At 36.8% G+C, this 26,492-nt stretch overlaps 1 long non-coding RNA gene across 3 annotated transcripts in view; it reads left to right on the top strand.

The window, feature by feature from the left end:
* The window catches only part of LOC146436662 (uncharacterized), a 117,657-nt gene that overhangs the window by 82,335 nt on the left and 8,830 nt on the right, over positions 1-26,492 (top strand). For all 3 annotated transcript variants that reach the window (XR_014852927.1, XR_014852925.1, XR_014852926.1), the window contains one exon: positions 7,235-7,386. This is a non-coding gene — a long non-coding RNA (uncharacterized LOC146436662). The remainder of the gene's footprint in view (positions 1-7,234; positions 7,387-26,492) is intronic.

Genomic DNA, 26,492 nt, shown 5'->3' with positions numbered 1-26,492 from the left:
TGATATGTAGTTTTACAGACTGAGAGATTTTTATCCTGAACTTAAAATTTCTCCAAGCTTTGGATTTCCTCTTTATTTCTGGACTTCTTTACCCCATAGAGACTAATTCCTTATTAAATGAGATACAAGACCTCTAAATACTCACATATGATTAGTTCCTCAGAGAGACTGAAATAAGTACAAAATAAATGAAAAGATTAGTTTCTTTCTTCAACCAAGTAATGGCCAGACTTAAATTAAGAATTGGAAATGATTTTCTGGAAAAATGCTGTGAGCTATTGACAGTCTGGAGCTCCTTGCTCATGGCCATTAATGGCAGCAGAAATTTAAGAATAATTGACATGAATGAAATTAAGAAAGTTCCCAAGCAATCACCAGAAAAACAAAGCAAGTGCACAAATGCCTTTTCTATCTGCATTATTTCAGACTCATTTATTTCCTTGGTATAGCATTTCTACTTTATTTCATGGTAACATGAATTCTCCTTGCTTCCTCTCCTTATAATTTATAGTGTATCCTAAAGTTATAATTGTTTTTTGTAATGTCCCTGGAGAAACATTATAGATTTGAGCGAGAATCAAATGCAATTATTGTTGAATTCAGTCTGTGGGAACAGATAACATTTTATAATACATGCGTAACTGATGACACAAAACTGACTTTTTCCAGTGCTGATTGTAGCTGACCACAACCAGTTGGTCAAAAGCAGCACTGTTTCACACCATTTTCAAGAACTGGGATCTATTCCTTATTTGCTAAGGGATGGAGATGGGAGCAAAGCAATAGGTCTGGAATTCTGCCCTATGTGCGTTAGATCTGTACAAGGCAAACACAGAGCTGTGGAAAAGCGTTTATATAAGCCCTGCATTTAGTTTCTGTGCTTGCAGCCATTCCTAGTTTCTGGGATACATTTAAAACCAGTATATATCTTCACCTTCCTGTTGTTTTAAGAAGTGTTTCTGTCCAAGTCTCTCTATATAACATGGAAAGAATGCATTTCCCTCACAGTCATAACAGCGGGGAGTCACTTCCATGGCTCTTCTTGTTAGGCCATGCAGCATTATTTTGGAAATGTAAAGGAGCCATCTGCTTAAAAATGGTTTTGTTGATACTGATGGAAAAGGCATTTTCTGAGACAGTTTATGCCTTCTTTCTCTATCCCCATTAATGTCCCCTCAGTCATCCTTTGTTGTACTTTCACTGTATTACTCTAATCAGGAATCTTTCCTTTTGTTTCTGGCACTGCTGAGAATTGAAAGCATTCAAATTTAATGTGGCAACTTAGTTTCCTGCATATTGTTTAGATCTTAGGGTAGATCCCATAGGCCTGTGTGAACTCTGAGGATAATACAGGGAAGAAAATGTAGGTGCATGAGTGCACATCTGGAGGAGTAAGTGCTGTTATTTGCCACTGCTTGCTGTAAGTCAATATCTCATCCAGAGATGTTATTTATGTTTAAACCTTGCTGATGATGTAAATGGTGTTGCTGTTTCTCTGAAGAATACAGTTTATCCATAACTGTTCTGAAGTTTTCTTCTCAAACAGACATTCCTAATAATTCTTAGATATGCTTTATTCTTTTCCCTAAGCTCTTTCAGAATGATCCATTTATTCTCTGTGATCAGATCCGTAAAATGGTGTATAACTGAAACTGTCACTGGGTGTTCAGAACAGAACCCGTTTATACCTTTTCAAAAACTATAGATATTTACCATCTTTTGTTGACTTGTGAATCACTGGTCCTGATGCACTTGTAAAAAACTTAACATCAGCTTCTTATTTCATACATGTATCACTGTAGGTCAGTCTGTGCTTATTTGTAGCCAAACCCATGGGTTTAGTTTTGTTTTCAGATTTTTTCAGTTGGGATTTTAGAGGTACGTAGGGCTGAGCAAATAACATCTGTTTTCACATATGTTAAAAGTTCAACAACTGTTTTCACATATGTTAAAAGTTTAACAGCATTGGGGAAAAAATAGGATAAAGGCAATACAGAAACTTTGTGAGATGAATTGTAACAATGAAAAAAATAATTTATTTGAATGTTACCAGATAGTAAGAGAAGAAACAAAGTGAATGCAAGGACTTTTATGTCCACCATGTCACTATTTGTTACACCAAGGTGACAATTGCAGAAGAGCAATATAGATTTGAGTAAGTCAATTTATTTATTTATGTTCTGGTACATGTTGCAAAACTTACCTCCCTTGCTGTCCCATTGATGTGGCAGATCTGCATTGGAAACTTGTGCTCCTGTTGGGGAGAATGTCAGCTCAGGCAGATGTTGCAGGGCAGAGACACAGCCAAAAAGCCTAGATGCTGTTCCTCCTGATTTGCTTCAAAAATGATGTAGAAGAAAGCTACTGTCTGTCAAAGCCAGTGGAGAGATATGAAGTTCTTAAGAACTGTAGACATGAATTTTTAAAGATTAGTGTTCTGTGTTTTGAATGGCTGTTTTGGATTTCTGTGGCTCACGTGTCCTTGTGCTGCTTACTGGTACTGTGAAAGTGAAGAACAGGGAATGACCAGCAATTGAAATTAGAGAACTTACAAAAGGTAACAGTAATAAAGTTCACTGCTGTCTCTAAGAGACTGTGGCTGCTTTCTTGTGCCAAAGACAGAAACAAAAGTGGGATGTGCTGTTTTCATTTGTTTGACATGAACAACACAAGCTTTTTTTCATTCTCACCCTCTAAACGTGTACTATAGGCAGCTCTTATTTAAAAGAAAAAATTCATCTGTCTATCCTTCAAACTACTAAACTGCTGAGTAAAGACAAGACAGGCATGGGAAAGCTGCTTAGATTTAAATATATTCATGGAGGAAAAGCTGCAGAAATCTGGGCCTAGGAAGCTGACTGAAGGAGAATAGCACTTAGTTAAGTACTCATATGGTTCCCACAGAAGATTAAAAAGCAGATGGCTTTGTGAGCTAACAGCCTGGGTCCTCTGGGTTTGTGCTATTGAGCAAAAGTGTCCTGGGAAAGGAAAGGGAAACTGAAGCTCTTTTCCCCAGACTGTAACTGCCTGCCACTGAGCCAAGCTTGATTTTATTCAATCTGACTATTGGCTTGGATTTCTGAAAGGAAGTTTTGGAAGCCTGCCTCGTTCATCAAAAATAATTTATGGTGCTATCACAGATGCAAGAGGGCCTCTCATTATTGTTTCCTGCATTTTATGATGTTGACACTCTCCCTGAAATAATTTAAGAATTGCAAGCATAATAATAATTTGAATTTTATAAAAATAGATCTCATCAGTGAAATCTGTATTTTATCTAGGTATCAGTAATGTATCTCTTCCTCAGTAAATACAACTTTTTCTGGACAATTTCTGGTCTTTTTCTGGACACTATATTAGGCACTTTTATACAGAAATAAAGTATAATAATGAACAAGAAAACAATAGAATAATGTGAATTCTCTTACAAACTTGTATGGACTACTGGAGAGAAGTTCCTCCCTCAGCCTCCTTTTCTCCAGGCTAAGCATCTGTCACAGAGCCAGAGACAGGGTGTTAGTCTAAAGGTATTTGTCTCTCTTGAACTAAATGATGGTGGGAACAATTTGGAATTTCTCACCTCTAGTATAATTTGGTCTGTAATGATACCAAGAAGGAAACCTGGGCAGGCATTTGTGGATTGCTTGAGTTCAAGGATTTATCACTCAGTCTCTGTGTGTTATGATTACATTCCACTGTTTTTTCCTTGTTAATTTTGCAAAAGACTCTCCTGGAGAGAGATGCTAGAAGATATTAAGTCTTGTTAAAAATAGCTATTTGGGCAATCAGACCACAAAAATTCAAGGAAAGAACAGAGAGAGAAAAAGTAGAAAATACATGTTCAGGGGCAGTAGTATCACCAGTGTGTGAAATGGAAATTAAAGCTTAATTTTAACTGAAGTTCCATTTTTGTTTTCTATTTTCCTGCCTACAGTTTTCAGCTGTATCATCATAACACAAAACATGCTCTACTTCAGGCACTCTGAACTGTGGCAGCCAAGAAAGGGTGTCTTTGGAATCAAAACTAGCAAGCAGATTGGTTTTGATAAATCACTGGTACTGGAATGATTCATTAAAGAGTGAACCTGTTGGCCTCCTACTGTAAATATAATGTGGGACTTGCTGGCCATTTTACTCTGTACCTCATGAAGGTCAACAGTACTGAATAATTTGTCTGTGACACACATATAGAGGACACACACTGCAGAATACAGAGCACAGTACAAGCAACAAGATGATCATAGCATCAGCAGCAGGTTCTAAGAGATTGTAACATAGCTGCTGAAATATCAATAGCTGCTTGCAAGAAACCTTGTCGTACCTAGGCTCACTCAGTTTGCAGAACCTCAGATTACAGAAATTTGGTCAGTTGTAGCAGCTGTAAATTCTTGGGAATTTAAAGTTTGAATTAGATTTGTCCTGAATGGACTTAAAATAATTTTTGTCTACTGGAGTTGAATAAATTCATGTTTTCTCCCATCTAATAGTTCAAAATGGCATAATCCCACTGCCATCATTCCCAAATTAGTTTGGCATGCTAAATTGTTCAAATGTAGTAGATGATAACCTCTCTGGACTGATGAAATATGCTGTCAGGTGGGAATGGCCCTATCAGTTTATGAATTGTCTGTGCAGGGTTATAATCTGTGTTTGGGATTTTCAAGATCTTTCTGCTCTCTGAGACCTCCACTTTCTCATGAGGATTCCCTTAATCAGAAATTCCTTTTCTCATATTCAGAGCACTCATAAATGTTTCAGTAGAACCAGATAAGTGGGATAGATTTGTCTGAACCCAGATTTGGTGATGGCTCTCTAGATAACACTTTTCATCCATTTTTTCTTTGCTAAAACAATTAAGCAAATAGATTGAAACAGACTTTCTGGATTTCTTCATAAGAAAAGCCTGATAAGATTAGGAAGTTGGAATTCTGAGGATACTTTGTGTTTTCTTCTCTACCACTTTCAAGATATTGGTGATAATTTTTCTTGATATAATTGTCTACAACAAAATTCTCTGTTAATTTTAAGATGTGTAACAGTTTACGCAAACAATGAACCCTGTGGCTATCAGATGTTAAAGCACAGAAATAGAGTTTAAATCTCATTTTCCAAAGTGAAACTGGCAATGACCTTGTATACTCTTTTCACAGGGACCTGGGACTCCTCTGTGGCTGTGCAGAAGCTCGGTGGTGCTGTAATGGCCAATTCACAAAGGGATCTGTGGGAAAGTGTCTGATTTCCATAGAATCTACCATGGGCAGCACTATGGTGTGGAGCTCTGTTAAATCCCCCTCTTGGTGCCTCTCTACGGGAAGTGGGGCAAGGGGGTTCCATCTTTGCAGGATGGAAAGGTCCTGGCATGAGGTTGTTGCTGGTCTTCTCCCTCACATTGTAGGGAAATATCAAATAATACATGTGGTTCAGCACTTGGAGTAAGGAGCACAGGATTCACATTCATCCCCATGATGCTGGGGTTTAGATGATGTTCTGCCATGTGGCTACAAAAATTCACAGGAGACACTTGATGCTCTTGAAATATATCTAGAGCAATGTTTGTACCAACTGGAAGTCATCTCCCATTTTGAGTCCACACTGGGCAAAATTGTTTATCCTAATGTAAACCATTTGACTGATTGATTTCACAACTTCTTTTACTGTTTTTCTTTGAGTTTTGATTTTTGTCTTTGCCTCTCCTGCAGAGTCATAGCTTTCCCTGCCCATGAAATTCCAGTATTAAGTTTTTTAATGAAGTGGGGAGAATCTAAGGATTTGTTTGGCATAAAGTGTAACATCACCTTTAATAGATGGATCTCAGAAATTACATGTTTAGTTATTTTTAACTGTAATTAATAACACATGCTTTTCACATTAATTTATTTTTATTTCTAAGGTGGTAAATCCCAGTCAGTAGTCAGTTTTATTCTTTTTGACTCCTGAATAAGGGACTTGGCTGTGTGAATCCTTCCATTAGCTGCTATACAAACAAATCACGTCATGCTTACAACATGCCATTGTTGCCTGATAACTTCTTGTATTTCATATTTGTCAAGATTCCTACCTTCTTATTCATTGTGTTTCCATTGCAATGCTTAAAGACAGCTCTTCCATTTCTACCCTAGAGCCTTAATTATGTTTAGGCCTTGAGCCAGAGATAAGCCCATGCTAGCAAAATGTGTGTATCTTGGAAACATAATCAGGATGGTGTTAAATGGGTTCATGTATTACATGTCATGCAGGCAAACCCAGTAGCCTTCTTCCCCAGAGCAAGTGGTTATCCTTATCTGATTCATTCTCCAAAGAATTGGCAGATCCAAGAGCTATTTGAAAACCAGTGAAAGGGATTTTGCTGAAAAAAGTAAGTTACAAGTTTCCAATCCAACAAAAGATGTTTAATGTGTATGCCTAAAATCAATGGGACAGTTCTGATGTTGTAAACAGGTGTTCGGTGGATTGAGGCTCAAATGCTCATGGCAAGCATTTTGAAAGGTGTGGATTTTGCCATGACTTGTATAAATTACATGGGGGGAAAAGGCTTAAGATGTAAGTCTTAATGGACTTATTAACCTGGTCTCCATGTGCAGATATACTTTGATATTTTGATTGTTCTTGATGGCAGCATAAGAATATATTGCTAATAATCTGTAAAAACAGGGAAATTTCTCTGATTAAGGCTGTTTTTGTTGGAAGAGAATACTTCAGTGTTTGTAATGGACTCACACTGTTACAAATATCAGTTGCAGAGAGTTTCTTCTCTGAGCACTCTCAGAAGGGGTAAGACTATGGACAGTTCTTGCTAAATGCTGCTTTTCCACTTTAGTTGGAATAAGGCTGATGGATGGACATAATCAAGTGGACAGAATGCTCCAATGCATTCATCAAGTTTTCTGTCCATCAGAGCAGACCAAGAAAAAAGAATCAATTGCATGTTATCTCACCATCAGCAAGTGGGAAATGGCACATGAGAGAATAATATGGACCAAAATCATACAACCCACTCTTGGTTTTGGGTATGCAATGATGGGAAGATGGGAGAGGGACAAGAATATAAGGCAGAGGAGTTTTATTTTAATTTTCCCCAAAATAGATAAAATTTAGGCAGCTTACTCTGAACCATTTACCATTAATGTCCATGGAAGGCCACATATGTGAGTTTTCCTTTTGTTTGTTTCCCAATGAATGTGTTTATTTTTATCTGTTTTTAAATTTTTAAACAATTTTTTAAATTTGCTTTTAGCTTGCCCAGACCTGTCTTCGGAGTGATTTCAGAACAACTGATTGAACTCGAAGTGCTCCATTGTGTGGAGCAGTGATTCCAAATGTGGTGTAACTGTATTTTCTTGGGATGACTGGCCTTCATCTTTCTCTTCCTTGGGACAGCCAAGAAAGGTAAGAAAGGCTGTCTCCACATAGCTACCCAACTGAAACAAATGAGAACCTTCCTCCACTGTGCCTGGCAAGATGTTTTTTGTATTTCCTGCTCCCTCTGAAGGGTTTTTCAAGGAAAAGAAATAATTTAACACAAAGGAAAGCTGAGACAATAGAATTACTAGAGAGAACAGGATGGATGCAGTAATGTTTTGACTTAAATCAGAAAATGAATTCCCAATGTATTTTCTGGCACTTAATTTTAAACCCAGCTGTTGTTTTTCTGGAAGAACAGCAGTGCCTTGAAAAGTGTTGATTTTACAGACATATTGATGGATTGACGTAAAATATATTTGAAGGGAGACTAGGCAGGTGAGCTGGCATGAAACAAGGATGTTGTGCTGGTTTGCTGGGCAGCTCTGTGGTTATCCAGAACTCATTCTCTGACCAGCAGCTGTCCAGGCTGTCCAGTGCTGATATAGGATACAGAAAATAACCAGTTTCTTCAGTTACAAATACCTTCAGTGGGTGTGATGAATCTTGCTTATTCTGGCAGTGGGATTTTCTGGTGCCTTTAGACTTTTTGTGGCTAAGACCACAATATATATTTCAGGGAACTCGAGTTACTAGAAAAGGCATTACACAAATGTATCACTGGTACCACTGAAATCAATACACTGAGTCATAATCTCACAACAGCTGCATAGATATTAGTGCTTCTCTGTGTTGGGTTCAGGGAGTTCAAGTTAAATAACAGGTGTAAGTGTGAAAGGAAAAAAGATCCTAAGCCTCATAATCATGTAGGATGTATAGGAAACTCTTTGACAAAGAAACACAATATTTATGCTGCTCTTTTTTATTGTTTTATTTCATATAACTATAGAAATTCACATGGTTCATAGTGAATATTTTTAAAAGGTAAAGTGCAATTCTTTCAATACTGGCTAAAATGTTGAGATGTTGCATAGAAAAAGCATAGTTAGAATTAATTGTGCTTTTCTCTGCTTTGTTAAATCTTTGAAATTGAATCTATATGGTGTATTTTTGCATTAAAATAGAGATATATATGTGTAGATGTATATATGGTCTATCTGCTGGAACAGCCTTCAAAGAAAAGTGTGCCTGTTCTTGTTTAAATATAAAAATTGAGTTCTGTTTCCTTTTCATTTGAAGAAATTAGTGCTGCTCCAGTAGTCATAGAAACTGCAAATTAGAACAGTGTGTTGAATATAACCTCAGTAGAAATTCTATTTGGTATTGAATAGAATCTTCTTAAATTTTTACCTGAATCTACCAAATATAGCAGCAGCAGCAATTTGATTGTTACCTAAGGCTTAATGGTAGTAACTGTGAGGACTTAAGTAAAAGGCTGCTCTGCATTTGCTGTCCACCCTCTGTCAAACAAATATTGAAACATCTTGAATGATATTTAACAAAAATCCCTCTCATTTGTAACACAGCACCATTTATACTTTACAAATGGCAGAAAGATAGAAGTTGCAGGTATTTTTCTTCAATCAGATGAAAACCTTTGTTATGAGCATATGGCCTTACCTTTATATCTGAAACATAAAAATATTGGGTTTTTCAATTCCATATGAAGTATTTAAATAGACTTCAAAAATGTACTAGCTGTCTGCAAAATATGTAAACAAGAATATTAGCAGATCTGTACCTTGAAATAATGCAGTTACAGACACTGATGAACTAATTGGATATGAAATTAGTAATCATATGATTGTGTGGAATGATCTGATGTGATGATCTCATTTGCATGCTCAGCTGTGAAGAACTGTGTATGTGAATCAAGCTTGGTAAATAATTTATACCTTATCCTATAGCTAATACTGTAACATCATTTGTCTTGGTCTGCACTTTGTAGGGGTGCAGTATTTCCTTGAAATTAGCAATCTTTTGATAGCAATTACCTATATCTAGGAATAAGGTCTGGTTTGCCAACTTTTCAATGTATAGCAGCTATTAGTCAATGTTTGAAAAGTGCTGGTTAATTCTAATTGGTCAATCAAACCTCCTCCTTTTTCTGTTTTTCTCCTCTGAACAAAATAATGCTTGGGTGTAGAGTACTGGTGTGAAAACATGCTTTAAAAGCAGGCTTTCTGCATGTTTTTAATATGCTCCCCTTTCCTCTAAATCACAGCCTTTTGTATCCTGGTGTCAAAATAATTGATAGTGGGGAGTGGAAGTAAAGATCAGCAGCTTGGTTATTTGACATAGGAAGTACCTCTGGTGAAAATTAGTACTGGGAAAATGTTTTCATGGGTTTAACAGCTGAATTTGGCTTCAGGTAAATAATTAGATACCAGTGGGGTTCACAGTATTTTAGGGCACCTACTGTTGTAGATTGGGCAATTACTGGCATCTAATGATACTGCAGAAACCAGACTGAATTTATTAATAGAGTATAGGTTTGGCTACTGGGGTTTGCCAACAAAAGAGAAATCTGAATGTGTCAGTTCACTAGCAAAGTGAAGGAAAGTGTATGCAAGACTGCTCCATCTGCTATTTCTATCAGCATCTGGGGCAGAACTAAAGGAATATTAAATATTAGATAAAGGATTGTATTTCTGTTCCCAAAGGCTTGAAATGTTAAAATCAGGCAGCCATTTGAGAGCCTCTGTGCACTATGGAGTCCTTAAATTTTTGAAAGCAATTGCAGGAATTTGGATTGCTATCTGGAATACTGTCAACATTTAATAACCAGGAAATGTCAAAATAGAATTAGGTGGTAGGCAAGTGAGTATCACAATGTTAATTTCTCCCTTACTTTGATAATCCGTGAAAGGAACACTGTATAATCTTTCCATTTTGGAATTCTGTATTTACTTATTTATACACCAGAAGGATATGTATCCACACAAGCTGTAGGATTTTTAAAAGACAGCTGATATAGTTGCAGTAATTTTCCTAATTCACAATGAAAAATGTTTAATGTTGTTATTATGGTATTCCTCTACTGGGAGAGGTATTTCAAGGGGAATCAACATTCAAACAAATCAACATTTTCTTAATTAAATGCATGGTAGCTTTATGGAGGAATAAGGATTTTTGGGAAAAAGCAAGTTTTGAAATAACTTTCTACAAGAAAGAGAAGAGGAATTATCCCAGTGAAATCTTCAGTTTTGCTGTTGTAGTTCAAAGAGTGAAAAGACCAAAGAGCTTTTTACTGTAATATCAAAGGATTGACAGCTTGGAGTTCAGACAGAGCTTTAAGTTCTGATCTAAGATTAATAAACATGCAAATGCTCCATCTTGAAAAGAAAACTTATGAGAATCCAATCTTTAGCTTATTTAATTGAATGTTTGTTTGAAATGACTGGTGTATTTCAACTTAATAGGTTGTCACATTGTAAAATCTGTCAAACAGAACACGTGCAGACTGCTGCAGTTGGCAGCTATTTTAGCAAACTCCAAGTTATACATGATTTTTTTGAGACAAGGACCCCTTTGGAATATCAGGTGGGAAAAACAAGAGGTCATAAAGGTGCAAAGTGCTGCTTAGAGTTATTTATGGCACATGATATTTTGGAAACAGTGGGTGCCCATGGCTGTGGCCTCACATATTTCTCAACTACTGCAGGTCACTATTTCTTGTTCTGAATGAGAAAAGAGTGGGACTTAACATTTGCTGAGTGCTCTAGAACTGCAAATGGCTTTCCAAACGCTACACTAAGTCACACCAGCTCTCTGGAATGTTGCATAGTTGTTTATTATGCCCTCACTTTTTGCAAGTAGGAAGGTTCAGTCACTTTTTGAGAGAGAAAAGGGGGGAATGACCTGGCTAAAATCAGAGTGAGAGCTGTTAGTGGGCAGTAGCACAGAAGGCCAATTTTCAACTCCTCTTCTCTAGGAAGATGCTCAGAGCTATACAAAATTAGGATGTGATTTATGCTATAGAAATCTAATGCATAATAATATAGAAGTTTAATTTGCATTTTAAATTTACTTCAAATTAAAGTATCTGATGCCAGTCATCCAGAACTAAATGTTGGGTTTTTGTTGTTTTTTTTTTTTTGCTGTTCGGTACAAATAGTTCTATTTGTGAAGAAAGATGTCATGTATGTTGAAAATATCTCCAAGCATTTTGTTGTCATAGCTGTTTAGCTTAAAAATAGGCATTTTGTTACTAGACTTTATCAACTCTCCAGACTGCAGTCAGGAGGTTCAGCAGAATGCAACTGACAGTTACAGGTACTCTTTCTTGAGGGAATGTATTCTACCTGTGGGCTTCACTTCAAGGTGTCATTCAAGGAACTTTTTGAATTTATGAAATGTTTTAATAGTTTGAGTCCTGGTTTTCTCCAAAATTGCATTCTTTCCTGTAATATAGAGGCAGGATGAAGTGTTTTGAGTATGGAACATGCACAGAGCAAGAAGATTTGGGTAAAACTTACAATATTAACAATATGGTTGTGAAATGTTTTGTTGTTTGGGATTCCCATAGAACAGAAGATCTAACTCCTTCCATCATTTTAAGAGGGAGGAAATACTTTCAATCTTTCCACTTCAGTAAAGTGGGCTCTTTTTCAAGATTTGGAGAGGTTTTATTTGAAATGTTGTGAAACCCTGCAATGCTTCTCTAAGTTCTTTATGTAGGTTTTATTATTAATGCATGTCTGATACTTTGTTTATGTTGCCTTTTTATAAAGCCACTTGAGGAAAAAGATGTATATACTGTCAGTGATTGTCTGCCTTGTTTATATTTGAGTTTGGATCTTGAAAGGGAGGGCAAAGGGTGAAAAATCAATTTGTGGACCTTTTCACTGAGAAAATACTGCAGAGAAATGATTTCACTGCAGTCTATTGCTTATGAAGAGAAGCAGCTTAGAGAAATCTTTACAACCAAGGGAATCTTAAACCCAGTGAAGCAGGAAGCTATGAAGCCATCCCTAGGTTAGAAAGGGAGGTTTCTAAAACTGCAATTTTATTTAAACAAATTTGCTGTAATATAGCAGTTGAATGCTTTTTCTGAGTTTATGCATTTTGGATGACAAATGTAAGAATTGTCCCTCCTCAGTGATGTAACTGCTGATGTTGTAGATTCAGGTTTTTTTCCTGTCTTCCCATTTTTCATTTCTAGAATTCCACTGAGACCTGTTGCCCTTGCTGATCAATACCCCAAACACCTGGGTAATATCACTTCTGCCCTAAGAGATCTGCAGAACTGCTTTTTGTCCCAAAATATAGATATCTCTCTAGCATGTTTCATGCTTAAAATGCATGATATAACCTATAGCCAGGGGTATGAAAATGGCATTGCTGTTAAGGAATACTCCAAGTAGGATGGAATGGGTAGATGCTTGTCTAAGGACATGATAGTAGCTCTGCCAGGCCCTTCAGAGCAGACAAGTGATGATCAGTTGAATTAGTTCTGCTCCCTCTGTTTCACAGCAGGGCCCAGTGCTGGAGGGGAACTGTAACACCCATGGGAGATGCGAAGTGTTCTGGGTGTGACTTGTCCAGTTAAAATTTACATAGGTTACATTTCCAGACAAAGCTTGAAGCTCCCTCTCCTACTTTTCCCTTCCACTGCTGTTAAAGCTAGAAAGCTCTTTCAGACCTTTTCCAAACACAAACTGGGTTACATTTAGTCTGGTAATTTCATATATATTGGTCTGTTTATTTCCTTTATTTTTTATTGTTTTTTTAAAGGAAACCTTTATTTAAATTCCTGTTTTATGGGAAAATCATATATAACTGCCTTATGACACTTCCCAGCTGATTTCTCATACAATTTTCACCTTCTGTTATTGTCACACCTATTTGAAAGTAACACAATGGTTGAATGTGAGCTTGTTTTAAGAAATAGTGGTTTTTATTGACATCTTTATGCCTTTTTTGGTTTTGCAAAAACATGCACCAATGTTTTAGGAAATATTAAGTTCCTTGTTACAAAATATTCTGTCTACTTCACTCCAGAAATATATGTAAGAAACCCAACACAGCTACCTATGTGCTCCATAGAGAGATCATTGGAGTCCTGTTAGTTTGGGCATAATTTGTTAGAAACAAGGCTGGCTTTCTGCCTGTCTTTCCTTGATCTCTGAGGAGAAAATGATGTATGCAGAGAAGCATTTCCAATTATAAATTATTTCAGGTTTTCAGCTGACTGGTCTGAGATTTGATACCCTGTCATGATTCGAAGATGAGAGGATTAGGCTAAACAAACCTTTCTTTTAGCAGCAGGTAAGCAGATAAGCAGTACAGTAAAGTAAGATGACTACTGCAACTTAAGTGGGATTTTGGATGGGATGAAATGATTGTTTGACAGTTACTCCATTTGAGATGCAGATCAGAGGTAAACAGGAGAAAAATATTAGGATTTTTCTGTTTATTGTCAGAGGAGAAATATTCCATGTCAAAAACATTTTGGTTTTTCAATGGAAAAAGCCTTTCTCTTCCACAAACTTACGCATTTGAAATTGAACATGAATTTTGAATAAATAGGCATGCAAATGCTTAATCTCAAATAGAAAGCACGTGAAAATGCAGTCTTTAGCCCATATTTTCAGTGTGCCAGCCTAAAGGACAATATAGATAAAAACTGAAATATTCTCTATTTTTGTGGGAATAAAAGACACACAATTGTCTTCCAGAAAGGCGCAAAATTTACAGAGGCCAAACCTTCACAGGTGTTCTTCATAGAGACTGTCTGTTAAGAGACTAAACCAGTTGGGTTATATTATTTCCAGCATGGTAAAGGGAATGAGAGATTGGGGAGGAAATGGTGCAAATGACTCTGACCATGAAGAAATAAGGAAGAGAACCCTGACTGAATCAGTGGCCACTCTCAGCCCTTGAAAAGTCCTTGTTGTAGAACATTTACTGCCTGGAGCAGAGGTGCCATGAGAATTTTGGACCTGAGTTGTAAAGAAAGTCATTCCTTGACTTGCTCTAGAGGTGATCAGAATGCTCCCTGTGAACTTTTTTCTTCTTTGACTGTGGTCTTCTAGTGAAAAATGTTAATATTTAACATTTTAATAATTCTCTTTTTTAATAGATAATTAATTGAAAATTTGTGTTCACATTGCCCCAGCATCCAGGGACATTCTCTGATTCAATGACAGTCAAAGCTTTTTTTTAATGTAATTTCTGACTTTAGAGTAATAATTCAGGACAAAATTACGACATCAATTTTTCTAGAATCACAAAAAATTTTGATTGCAAGTGGGAATGTTTCAGAACATATCTTGTTTTGAAATCCATTTCTTTTGAAAAGAAGCATTTCTTGTTCATTCACACAAAGCAATGCCATTAAAGATTCCTCTGCGTTTAATATGAAATTGTAATTTGAAAAGACAGTGGGTGACTGAGAACTGGCACAGGTTTCTCAGAGAGGTTGTGGAGTCTCCATGTCTGGAGATCCTACAAAGCTGTCTGGAAATGATGCTGGGCAGCCTTTTCTAGGTGCCTCTGTTGGAGCAAACAGATAACATCACTTCCAGAGGTCACTCCATTCCTCAGCCATTCAGTGATTCCATGGAAAGTCAATTAATTGGTTCAGACCATTTAAAGCAATAATGCCTAATTACAATGCCTGATCCTGTAGTACAATTCTCTGCTTATCACAGGCCTCTTAGAAATTTTGTTTTTTTCCCTTTCATTTATGTCCATTTTTTTCTGTGTGCCCATCATTCTAATTTTCTTTTTTTCCATTGTTTTTGCTTTTTTATATTTTTGTTTGTTTCTAAATAGAATGTGTTTGGTGCCTTGTTCTGAATGGAGGAAGTCTTGTGGCTCTCCTCTGATAAAGACTTTAAACACTTCATGCTGACAAACCAGTCTCATGCTTGCAAATTTCATTATTGACTGTGAAGAGTTCCAAGGTTTGTTGCTTTGGCAATTAAGATTCTATCCCCAACTCATTGAAAATTAGTGACAAAGTTTAACGACTTTAAATGCAGAATCAATCAGTTTCAACAGGCAGATAGAGTGATACACACTGTAGCTATCTCACTCCAAGAAGCAAAATGTGATTTAGTGTAAATCTCTTTTTCTCTTCTTTCTGTGGTGTTGGTTTTTTTTTTACTTCCAAAAAGCCCAATGAAGCTTGCTATTGAATAATTAATGAAAAAAACTGGTATCTAAGTTTGTCAAAATTATAGCTTCCATTTCAGGCTTGGTGCACCTTCAAATAATTGAAAATAATACCTGACTTTCCACCTATAGCTTAATTATGCCATTTCTATTGCCATAGCTTTAGTGCTTTATCTGTATAGACTTGTTGGTCTTAGAAGTAAAGTTAATTTGTTTGTATTTTCCTTCTGATTCTATTTATTTCAATAAATTGTGAAATGTGAGCCTAATCAACCATCAGGCATTCAGCTCAACTGCATTTAATTTCTTGAGCAGAGCAAGGACCCTATGATATCTGATAGGTCAAAACAGGCTTTTTATTAGTTTACATTCTGAATGCAGACAGGATAAATAATTATAAATGCAATACAGTGTGAAATGTCTAAGAAAAAGTGTAGTTTCATGGAAAATATTGGAAGAGGCAGAGTAATATCTTTGCAAATTTATTCCAAGAACTGGATTTGTTTTTGTGTACTGTAAAGGGGTGAGGAGTTGGAAGAGAAAGCTGTAAGAATTGTTCCATATTTGCTTCCTTTTTCATTCTACATCACTAATGAAAACAGAACACATTCAGATTTGAAGAATGTTTTGACAATTATATAAATGCAACCAATGTAAGGCAAAACTTATCTCTGAGAAACAAGCTTCTGTTTTTATTTTCCTCAAACTGCTCTGCATACTGGCATAATACAAAGAGATTATTTGTTCTAGAAAATGTAACTGAGTTTCTGCAATTAAATCTGTGCAAAACACGTATTATTTTGAGATAGATAGATAGATAGTTTACTCTGCTGGTCTTCATAGCTTTTAATAATTTTATACCCCTTTGCCTGTTGTAGCTGCTAGAAATTTACTGTAGACTGTTATGGCATTTAGATATCTGATGATCACGATATAATTGGTGGTGGTTTTAATGAAGAATTCTTTCAGTATTCCAATTTCCTTAATTTGTGACAAAGACTTAAGATTAAAAATACTAATACATACCTAAATTTCCAATCTTACTGCAAAAGCTGCTTCTTTCTGTGTGTCTTAGTAGAAGTATATGCAATCCTGCAAGTTATTATAAACATATCCATTTAAATAATTATATTTGCTAGGACCATTACATGAGTCACACTGTTTGGCTTCTGTGAAGGTCTTTGTAGGACTTTGTTGAGCTCTCAATGAGGACTTTATCATGTGGTTCTCATTGAAATTGATGGGCATTTACTGTCAGTATAATTTAAATTGAATTGGGATGGAATATCTTGAGATCCCAAAAGACAATAATGGTCTGCATTTTAAAATCTTGCCCTGGAATCTGCACTGCAGGAGAAATTTATTATATCTACTCTGACATAATCTTGAACACAAGTGTGTGTGCACAGAATTACAGTGAGGAGGCTGTGAAAGCCTGAATTGCATCTAGAATAGTGGAGGAGGTGGAGAGCACTTCAGGTCCTCCATTCAGCAGTAGTGATTGCAATGATGAGCACCCATTGAGCCAGCCTTAACTCTCTTCAATATTCTCAGCTCCTTAGGTGCTATATTAATAGTTTGTGTTGCCTGGTGCTGCAGTACAGTGACTCACATTTCCCCTGTGTTGTAGATACATCCCACTTGGCCTGAATTAAATGATCCTGAATCTGACTGCATCAAAATTTTCAATACTCATGCTGTAATCATATCTGGATCTAATTAAACTAGCTCAACTTTTTATGTACTCGATGAAGCAAAAATATTACTCTCCATCTGTGATTTTTATTATGCATAAATGTTCATGCCTTTCTAGGTGGATTAAATAAATTGCAAAGTGATTACCAAGATTAGGATAGCAAACTGGAATTCCATTACTGTACATTGTGGTCCTAAATAAAGGTTTCCAAAGAACAGAGTAAGTAGGATCAGAAAAAAATCATCTTCAAAACAGATAAGTCAGATGCCATCCTTATGGGAAAGCTGATATTTTAATGACAGATTCCCAGTGGGATGTTTGCCATATGTGAGGAGAGCATTACTCATAGTTTGAGAGTTTTTTTGCCCTAATCAAGGGTGATATTGATGGAGACAGGAGCTGGAGCATTACCCAGAGCCAGTAGACTTGGTGCTGTCTGCAGTGCTTCAATCAGGGGACTGCACTGAACTCCTAAACTCGCTCTCTAAAGAAACCCCGTGTCCAAGTGAGCAGAATGAAGAGCAACTAGAAGTGTTCATAATTTCATAAGGATCTAAGGAGAGACTATATTCTGGTCTGGCTAGTTTTCTTCTTTTACCATTGCCCAAATCAAAAGGGAGCTGTAAGTGTTTTCTGCGTGGGAGTACTGTCTTGACAGAACACAGATTTCCTTTGTTCAAGAATGTTGTAGCTCCATCTGTGCTTCAGTGCATTTCAGTGTCCATTACATGGGCACTCAGGGTAAAGTAATTTAATCAATATTTTGGATAGTTTAATGTAACATAAATGCCACTTCCATCTCAGGCCCTGTGTTGGCAGAACCTTTCAGACCCTGGCTTATGAAAATTCTGCAGAAGGGTAGTAAAAGATGGTAAGAATCCCTGTGTTGTTTGGTCTTTGGTGAAATATGTCTAGAAAAGACATTGGGAAACCACATAGCTTATTTCTTTTCTCTCGGGCAAGACAAGCTATTCTTACATATTTTTGACAGAAATCTGGTTTGCTCTGCAAATAGAGAATCACAACTACTTTGCTGGGCAGTATTCTTATACTTCCCCAGTCTATTACTGGGTTTTGTAAACATTTCCCTTCCCCTTCCTGAATTTGAAACATTTTTTTCTATCTAAGCCCCACATAGAGATTAGTTAATTTCTAAATTTGTAACCTTGTCTTATCTTGTTTTCTTCCTGTTTAGACCATAGAAAGCCCAGTGCATTTGTCTTTCCATGTGTCATGCAGTGTCTTGTCTTAGGATTCCAGTGCTCCTATTTGTAATTTTTGGCTTTCCAAATGAGACATGGTACTGTGATGAGCTGGGTGGATTTTAGCTGGCTTTTAGTGTTATAATGAAGACCTGATTAAAATTTACCTGTAGTGGGGTGCATATTCCATAAAATGGGGCAATGAATAGTAAAGGAAATGTGACTGAAGTGGCTGAATCCTTTAGTGGATTCTCTTCCACATTTTACAGTATTTTATTGCTTCTATTGTTTTGAATTCTCAGTTTAAAAATAAAAATGAATATTCTATTTTAGACATTCTGTTCAAAGGCTCTGAGCTCTTAACTCAGCATTTGCTTTTATTTCTGTGTAAAACTGCCTATTATGTGATACTCTGAACATTATGAACTCCTTTTTCTTTCTCTTAAAAGCAAATCCCTTTTTGTTCCCTTTTAATCTCTCATAATCTCACATCTTTCTTCCCAAATAGATGGAAGCATTTTTACTGTGTAATGTCTCCCTAGGCAGAGTATTTGATATTAGAGATGGATTTGATAGCACTTCCCAGTGTGTCAGAACCAGTGTGCCTCCATTTAGCTCTCATACTTGTTTCATTAAATCTTCTTGTTGGAATGTGTTTGCTTTTCCCCAGGTTTGAGCTTAGCAAGCAAGTTTGTGAGATTACCTGGGGAAACAAAATGCAAATGTGCTCAAGTGTTTAACAAGTAGTCATACATCAAGGGGTAAAGCCCCTCCTTCCCCCACAAATCTTTGAGAAAGCTTGCAGATTGATATCAACGAAAAAAAGTAGGGCATCTATAAAATGAGAATCTCCCAGTTTTGACAACATGCTGAAACAATGAAACTGAGTGTTCAGATGTCTGGGAGCTTCAGTGGATTGTCACAGAGTGTGAAATGATTTTCTGCAGGGTCATAATTCACGATATACCTGTACATTCAATCTTTATGGCAGTGCTGTAACAAAGTAGGGACATTTTTATTAGTTTTTACTTAGACAAAATTCATAATAGAATCCATAAACCACACTCAGGCAGCAGAGCAGCCAAGAGCACTGTGTCAGGGATGAGTTCAGGCTGCTGCCTCCATGTGTCTGTTGGCATTGCACTCGAAGGAATGTTCAGAGAGGTTTCCCCAGGAGTTAACTCCAGCCCACTTCTTTACTCTTACAACAAAACAGTGGGAAAGAAATAAAATGCTCTCCACGTTCAGAGCCTGGAAGGTCAGTATGTTTTGATTTGGTGTTGTCTTTAACTGTTCCAGGATAAGCCAAGCAGTCTATGCTAATGTTTTCACCTCTGAACACTTTAGTACTTCCAAAGGAAACTTCTTTTCAAGTTAGAGCTCAGGAAAAGCAACCTTGGTGGTCGAGGGGACTGTTTTTGTGATGAAGCATTTCTGAAATTGCAAGTTTTTGGATGGCAAAAATTGCATTTTCTTCCCTCCTTGATTTTTAATCTTTGTTTCAGTCACTCTGGAATTAAAGGAAAATTGAAAATGTTAAGAGGCTGGAACAGGCTGGATGAGAACAGTGTATGTTTCACTCCTTGCCTGTGTCTTGAGTTTCTTTTGACTCTTCAGCAGATACTGATGGAGGTGTTAAGTGTTTCTGAAATGAATGTAGATTACAGAACTAATACAAGAGATACCCACTACATAATACTCAAGAAATTCCTCCTCCTTTTCACTGTTAAACAGTCTTATTTGTTTGGTGCACATTGTATTCTAGTGTCAAAGAGACTCTGTTCTGAAGAGATATTTAATATTACTAAACCATGTATTATATAATCAAATTGACCTTGCGATTTAAAGCAAAAAATAAATTCAGTTAGAGCAGTAATTAACTACTTTTTCATCAGACATTTTAAATTATGTTGTGGCTGATGTTCAGTCTATTTGGGTTTGTGTTTGTTTGGGCTTTTTTCTCTTTTTTGCAAGAGCTATTCCCATAAAATAGAGTTACTTCTGGACATCTATATACTTATACAGTTTATTACTTTTATTAATTTCCAAGAGTCAAGACTCTATTGATCTACAGAAAGAATAGGTTTAAAACAGTAGTAAATTTTTTCCACTGCGGTCTTGATAAAATGCATTTTTTGTTAATGCACATTGCTAGGTAGTTGAAAGTAGTTTCCATTTAGAAGTGTGTGTGTTATCAGAGAGTGAAGAAACAGTTTTACGAAGGTGATGTATAGTCTCTGGCTGACTTTAGAAATGGATAAATGAGAACTCCTACTGAGATCTCTCAGAGAAGGAAGGGACACTGAGAAGTGGAGACTCTTGGATCTAATGGGGTGAAATTTATTTGTTGGATTTAGTAGAACTGATAGAAGCAGTAATTTCTCCATCTAAAATCTTCATGATTGCTTTAAAACCCCCTGATTATATACATATATATACATTTTCTTATTCATGTCTATGTTGACTTGGTTTTAGAACCTTTTAAATGTCTGTGGCCTTCATGCATCACTACAGACTTGGGGCAGCATGGCTGGGAGGAGGCTGAGGGAAAAGGACCCAGGAGTGCTGAACCTGAGCCAGGGTGTGCCCAGGTGGCCAAGGCATCCTGGCTTGTATCAGGAATAGCATGGACCAGGGCAGGGACTGTCCCCCTGTACTGGGCACTGGTGAGGCCACACCTCGAGTGCTGTGTCCAGTTCTGAGCCTCTCACTGCAAAATAGACATTGAGGGGCTGGAGTGGGGCCAGAGGAGGGCAACAGAGCTGGAGAGGGGTTTGGAGCATGGGTCTGATGAGGATCTGCTGAGGGAGCTGGGGGTATTTAGCCCAGACAAGAAGAGGCTCAGGGGAGTATTATTCTCTGTAACTGCCAGGAAGGAGGCTGTAGCCAGAGGGTTCAGCCTTTTCTCCCAGGAAACCAGCCAAAGGATGAGAGGAAATGGCCTCAAACTGCACCAGGGGAGGCTCAGGTTGGACATCAGGAAGATATTTTCCAACCTAAATGATCTTACAATGCTATTCTATCATTCTAAGTATCCTACTGAATGTTCCTGACAAACTCTATTGGCTTGGTAGCTATGTGCAGAATCTGTTGAACATATTGGCTGGTTTGAGCCAAAGCTTGAGAGCAGTGTTCAAACTGTTTGTGATTCAAATTAATTTCTAAAAAATTAAAAGCTGTAATAGGAATACCTTCAGAACTGACATAAGATGGTTCTTTTGAAAGCAGCCCATGTCCTGGAGGGAAGGTGTGGAGTGGCACATGCCAGTGAGCTCTGAAATGAAAGAGTGGCTGCCAGACAGGGAACTATGTTAGTCATTTAGCTGGTATTTTAATCTTTTTAGCTGGATGTGTCAGAACTCTAGCCAGGTCAGCGTTCTGCACAGGTAGACATTTATTAGGAAGAGTTTTCAGTCTTCAACAGACCTGAGTCTAAAGCACTAGACGGAGCAGAGAAATGAATCCAACAGATGGAAGGAAGTGTAGGAAGAGAACAAGTAGCAGAAATATCTTCATATTTTGACATCAAATTGCATTCACTGACATATCACTATATCTGGCTACAACAGCACTGCAGGTTCAGTGTAGGTAGTTTGAATCTCTTCAACCAGTAACACAAGGTTCACATGTCATCTTTTGCTGGATAGCATCCTTCAGTTTTACATTTGGATATATTGCTTTGTCCTTGGTGCCAACACAAGTTGCTGACTTTTGAAAAAGCAGTGATTGTGGAATTTTTTAGCACTAGCTTTTGATTTACCTGAAAAATGTCAGCTTGTGTTCAGGAAGGGAAACTGACTGTCTGCTTTCGGCTGAATTTGCAGTTCTGCTTTCAATGTAGTACAATATTGTCACAGAATACTGGAGTCATGCCAAAGTTAAAGATTTCTAAAATAAAAAATAGGAAAAAATGAAGATTTGAATTGCAGACAAAAATTTTTTATTGAATGTGTTACTATTTTAGATAACCAAAGAGCTGCACATTGTCTGATGGTAGGAACACAATGGAATGGTAGATATTTCAGTGTTGAGCCAAAGTATTGTAACAATATGCAATAATCCACCTTAGGAGGTGATTGTGTCCAAGAAATTCTTCTGGAATTTGGAATGCTGGTTAAATTGAAGAAAGACTATTTTATAAGCAAGCCATGGTTATATATAGATGTTAGGTATTACACAGATTATATATATATTTAAATATATATATAGTCTTATATTACTGAATGTTTAAGCAGCCACACTAATGTCAGAGACAGCTGGCATTACATTTTTGGTTGTTGATTGATCAATAACCTGTTTAATATCTCTTCACCTTTCCAACAACTGCACTCTTGATCTGAATTGATAGTTTGCTTTTTTCTTTCCTGGAACCTGCAGAGTATTCTCAGACCACTAAAGCAGGCAGTTCATCAGCAAGAATTGTTCAATTTTCTTGATTCATCCCATTCTGAAAATGACATAATGAAAGCATTAATTTTTTCATGGTCAACTTAAAGAATATCAAGGATGGGGAATTCCTCCTCATTATTTACATACTGGTATTAAATGAGACAAATTTTTGCTTTCTCACACACCAATTTTTACAAGCAAGCAGTTGTGCTGTCTTAATATGTAAAAATGATTCTTTAATATCCTCCCATTATATAAGGTCTATTTCAGAAGTTATTAATTTGAGGACCTTTTTTCCTTCTGAAAACTGTTTATTCTGAAATATTCCTTTCCTTCCTTGAATTGAAAAGCTTTTCCAGCACTGGACTTATATGTCTCTCTGTCTTTTCTGCATCCCCTGTTTATTCAGTTAGAATTTTAAAAGCTGCTGTAATGAGAGGATGCCTCTGTAGTTTTGTATTAATTGGGCCTGATTTCTGAAGTGTGGGATGCCAGAATTAATTTGTAATTTTTTTACATATTGCTACTGATTATTACTACATATTATTTCTCATTATTTCTTTTAATAATTCAGTGAAAGCACTGTCAGCAGTGGATGCTTTTATTATTTCTGATCATTCTAGAATCTCATTGAAGCTGCATTTCCTGCAGATAATTAATTGGAAAATAGCTATTTGTTTTTGCCCTGTAGAAATTTCAGCATTGAAGAACTCATTAAAGTACTAGATTGGGCTTTGTAGGGATGTATTTTTTGAAATTGAATTGTTCCCCCCATTCTCTACTAATCTTCCTTTCCATCAGTGTAATTTCCTTCATTTATTTGTACCTTATATATTTCCTGACAGTATTTTTTCTTCCGTTACTCTTTACTTTTTCCAACAAATAATGAAAATTCTGGATTTTGTGTGTTACTTCCTACTGCTATATCACTGATTATATTTCAACATTTTCATGGTATTTTTCATGTTACCACATTTCTCATCTTCAAAGCTGTTCTTTGCTACTGCCTGGAATATCTGTGCACTGTTTTCCTCAGAAATTCCTATTGCCTGTTGTTTCTGTTCTTGTTGCAAGAGATCTTTCTGTTCTCTCTCAAGATTCTGAGCAGCACATTTGTATCCTGAGTCAATAATTAATTACTGTGTGATTTTCTGGATAGCTCTGCTATTGTGACATTTTATCAGAAGTTCTATTTTTAACAACGGTAACTTCAGATACTAAGGTGAATCCCTCGTTATACATTAATGCATCATGAAAAAAATATTCCCTCATTTCCACAAACAATACTTTATTATTTTTTTTAATGTAGTCATTGAAATTATTTGAATTATTGGAATAGCTCCTGTGATGTATCTTGGGTATGTTTACTCGATTGATTCAAGTTTTCTAAAGCACATTATATTATCTCTGGGCAACCTGTTCCCACTCTCACAGGGAAGAATTTCTTCCTACTATCCAATCTAAACCTACCCTCTTTTAGTTTGAAGCCATTCCCCACATCCTATGTAATTTCAAGGCTTGCAGAAGTTCATACACTTTTAATTAGGATCCATAGAAAAATGTGGCAATTTAATTAGAAATATAGCCAGAGAAGTAAAAGCCGGGAGAGGGAAGTAAAACCCCATTCCTGCAGTTGTTTCTTCACACATAGAAATAGATCCTTAGGCCTGTGCTGAGATTCAAGGAGGTCATTGAGATTCTGTGTGGATTGAACAGCAGCAGTCTCAAGCTCCAGAGACTTCTCTGATTCAGATGTTCAGAGAAAAATTATGTTTGTGTGGATTTCATGTTCATTTGAGTTAGAAAACTAAACACAAAGCCAATTCTTGCTAATTCAGATTCAAATCAAGCAATGCAAACTCAGTTGAATGAATTTTCCATATAATTAGCTTTATCTGTGAGGCTATAGTGTAACACAACTTTTTTTGTTATACTTAACACTGAAATGTATCTGCTTGATTCACAGGAGTAGTTACGGGGTTTCAAAATGAATAGAGAGAACCTAATTTTACAGAAATAATTCTGTATTAGTTCTGTTTTGTGCAAGATGGAAAATGGTGATGTTAATTAAAATGCATCAATGTCAAGAAGTATTTCTGTTTAATTTTATGGAAATAATTTCCTCAAATATGTTTGTAGCTGAGATGCATGCAAGGGAACAACTTGGATTTCCAAACTCTTTTCTCTTCTGAAAATGTCATAAACCTCACTGAGAAGTTCTAGGCTTTATTCAAACCACTGGAACCAGGCCAGTGAATAACATCCAGCTCAGGCATCATTGAGAGATGCAGTCTTGTAACACTACTGGTATGTAGAAATAATGCTGACTGCCTGGCAGTGCCATTTTCGGACTGGTTAAAGTGCATTCACACCCTGCTGAGTGATGATTGTTGACTTTAGAGAGACACCTCTGTGCTTCAGGTGGGACACAGACCTGCTGCACCATGAGAAACTCAGAGTAATGTAACAGGAAACATGCAGAGCCTTGGGTTGCTCTTTTCTAGGTAAGATATATCTGTATATATATCTATATATGAAATACATTGTTCCTCTTAGACCTTACTGGTGACATTTGACCAACAGTAAGTTATTTCAGGCTAACATTTTTTATGTTTGCCTGTGGCAGGGAGAGGGGTTGGAATTAGATGATCTTTAAGGTTCCTTCCAACCAAAACCATTTGATGATTCTATGATTTTCTTTAGGCCCAGATACATTACCTAGAAAACCCCCTGTCTTGTCCATCCTGTACCCTTTCCATGCTGCAGGAATATTGAGATTAATTGGCCCACGCCCTGCATGTGTTTGGCGTTGCTAGAAGCTTCCTGTTTTTCCAGACACACTTTTTCCCCCATGATGGTGTCTTTTTTCATTGTTGTCGTTACTTTCATGTAATTTTTTTTATGTCATTTTCCTATATGGATTTTTACAGCAGGACAGCTGATTTGACTCAAATTATATATAAGCAAGTAGTAAGCTTTTGATTCTCTGGGATAGCTCAAAAAATGATTATGCCAAACAATAAAATTGTTAGGTTGTGAATAATTTCAATTTTCTGCAATGGTTAGAGACAGTGGTTGTTTTAATCAGTGAAGTGTAAGAACAATTTGACTGAATTGATCTAAAACCACATTTAAATATCTTCTACAAGCATACATGGGCATGTCTCAAGGTTTCTTTTTGATAGGTTTTTTTTATGTAGATGCAAGTAGTAAGTAGTCGTACTTCTCATCAGCATATCAGTTATTTTTCTAGCCAAAAATGTAAAAATAATGAAGTGCTCTGCATGCAAAATAGTCAGGAAAATAGAAAAGATGGGCAATTGCACAAATATGTGCACTAGGTGAGGGGAGTGGGCAGCTCAGAGTGAGTGAACTATTTACCAAAAGGGCACTGAGCACTCCTTTTTGTCCAGCAAGGAAAGGATGTGGCCTCAGGAGTCATACCTTTATTCCCAACAAACAATATCAGTGGTGTTACAAAGCCCTCCAAATTCTACAGCAAAAAAGGAAGTGTCAAAATATGCCATAAACAAATATCAATCCTGAAGCACTTTGCCACTGGATCCTGAGCAGAGGAATGGTGTGGTGATAAGAGCACAAGCTTAGCATTCAACATGCTTGAAGTTAAATTCCCAACCACAGCAGAAAATTCTTGCATGAGCTTGGACAAATTTTTTCATCTGTGGTGCCTCAATGTCCTCTCACAAAAGGGATGCAGTGATTCTCTCAGAGTTTGTCTGTTTGGCACAATGATGCTCTGTTTCTGGGACAAAAGTCCTCTGTGT

Source organism: Lichenostomus cassidix, chromosome 5 (assembly GCF_008360975.1).
Source record: "Lichenostomus cassidix isolate B80296 chromosome 5, HeHo_3.0, whole genome shotgun sequence".
Taxonomy (NCBI): domain Eukaryota; kingdom Metazoa; phylum Chordata; class Aves; order Passeriformes; family Meliphagidae; genus Lichenostomus; species Lichenostomus cassidix.
The sequence above is the reverse complement of the archived record's forward strand: the minus strand, read 5'-3'. Positions and strand labels throughout refer to the sequence as shown.